Here is a 1928-nt window from a genome sequence, read left to right as displayed (position 1 = left end):
TATGTATAATATCTATTAGTTGATACATCAGATACTACTACTAGTAATAATAGACCAACTGAAGCTACAGCTAGTACAACAGGAACAGGTATTATAACTACATGTATATTGATCAGTTGTGAACTGATATTGTGTGCAGGTACTGTTGATCTTGATATTGTTAAAGGAAAAGTTCAAAGTATCTTAATGAAAAATCAAGTTGCTTTAAAGAGAGCTTTCAGTCTATCATTGCAAAGCATATCAGATCAACTCCTTCAAGTTGGTATCATATCTCAAGATATACACAGATCACCATCTTATGATGACATCATTGGATCTTTCTTAGCTGGTCTTACTTTCATACGCAGGCAGTCTAAGCTTAATAAAGAATGTGACACTTTTCTAACAGCATTATCTAATGTTGGGGGACCAGTAGCTCGTGCTGCTGGTATGTTAAGGGAAGATTGGGAACAAGCAATGAACATGTAACTTTATTATTATCACACATGCACCTAATTAATATACATGATGTATACATGTATAATTATTTGTATACTCATGGATGTATACCTTTTATTTTGATTTATTAATTAATGTATACATACATAACTACATGTATGTGGGCCCTGCTCCTGTCCAGTTCCATTATGAATATGAGAGAATATGAGACTGGCTAGTAATAGTAGGGGAAATGGTAGCCTGTAGGTTAGGACTTAGGATAATAGTCATCACTGGTTCTTTACAACAGAGAGAAGGTTTGAAATTGGTAAAATAATGATTAAATATGTCATATTAGAGTACAGAGGGATTGGAAACGGGGCATCTCCGTATACATCGCTAGGATACGGATGCTAGTTGACAATTTGACATTTGCATCTGGCAACGCCTAGCAACGGAGGCTGTCTTTGAGCAAGAGCTGTCTTTTTGAGACCTGTCATTCCAGCAGTGGTGTCACTATACGTCATTATTTATATCAAAGGAAGCAGAAGAGACCGGCATCTATCCCTAGACTAATTTTTATGTTGCTAGCATCATCATTTACACTGAATATTTGCTCTGGAATGAGAATGCTTAGAATGACATTTTGTTTTGTACCCTTATCTCAGTAGTGTTAGACAGAAAACAATAACTTATTCAACCACTCAATAGAGATTCATAATGTGGAGGTCGCCCACTATGTTTCGTTTGGAAATACGGTTGCATCTTTCCGGCTGTAACAATAGATTTACTGATTAGTTCGAGAGGTTTGTTTTGTACCCTTAACATAAAAACCAAAGGGTCTGTGACATTAGCTATCACACCATTGTATTGCTTAGAACACACCGGAGGTCGCCAACACCATTTCTATTCAATAGGTTGTACAAAACAAAAAATAGAACTAAAATAATAGTAAATGTGATCAAAAATGATTGCTAATTCATAAAACACTGAATTTAAACTGCAAACAGATACATTGCTACAGCAGACAGCTTGGGCAAACAGGAAGAATGTCTCTAAACATTATTGAAGGGTTACCTGCACAAAATAAGACTTTATGCAACAAAAAACCACCTGAGAAGCTTGCTTACCTTTTTCAACTTTCGGCCATTTTAATTTTACATACGAGTATTTAGAGAAATTATTTACGGTACTATCACTAGCATTTTCCTGTTGCTACGGCCCGTTTGTACTCTAATATCTATGAATGTGTTTATTATAAAGAATGTGTCCCCACAAAATAATATAAAAGTTAGCTATTAACTTATACTGTGTTTACACTAGCTTCTTTAACTGAGCCAGCCCTGTTTAAAGTGGGCCAGCACAGTTTCATTTGATAGTGTAAACAGTAATTAAACTGAGCTGAAGTGAACTGGGCTAAACCAGGCCGGCATGGCACAGTTAGTACAGGAGGGCCAGCTCAGCCTGGCCTTATTACAATAGCAGGGTGTGGCCCTTCTCATGTCATATGA

General features: G+C 36.4%; 1 long non-coding RNA gene across 1 annotated transcript; it reads right to left on the bottom strand.

Moving 5' to 3' along the window:
• Positions 1–1287: 1287 nt before the first annotated feature.
• LOC109590196 (uncharacterized) lies at positions 1288–1705 on the bottom strand. The gene is made up of 2 exons (XR_002189208.1): positions 1548–1705; positions 1288–1494 (listed from the first exon to the last, which is right to left on the bottom strand). It is a non-coding gene; the product is annotated as an uncharacterized LOC109590196 (long non-coding RNA).
• Positions 1706–1928: the final 223 nt, after the last annotated feature.

Source organism: Amphimedon queenslandica, unplaced genomic scaffold, assembly GCF_000090795.2.
Source record: "Amphimedon queenslandica unplaced genomic scaffold, v1.1 AMPQUscaffold_10359_Cont17104, whole genome shotgun sequence".
Lineage (NCBI taxonomy): Eukaryota > Metazoa > Porifera > Demospongiae > Haplosclerida > Niphatidae > Amphimedon > Amphimedon queenslandica.
This window is presented reverse-complemented; position numbering and strand designations above follow the sequence as displayed.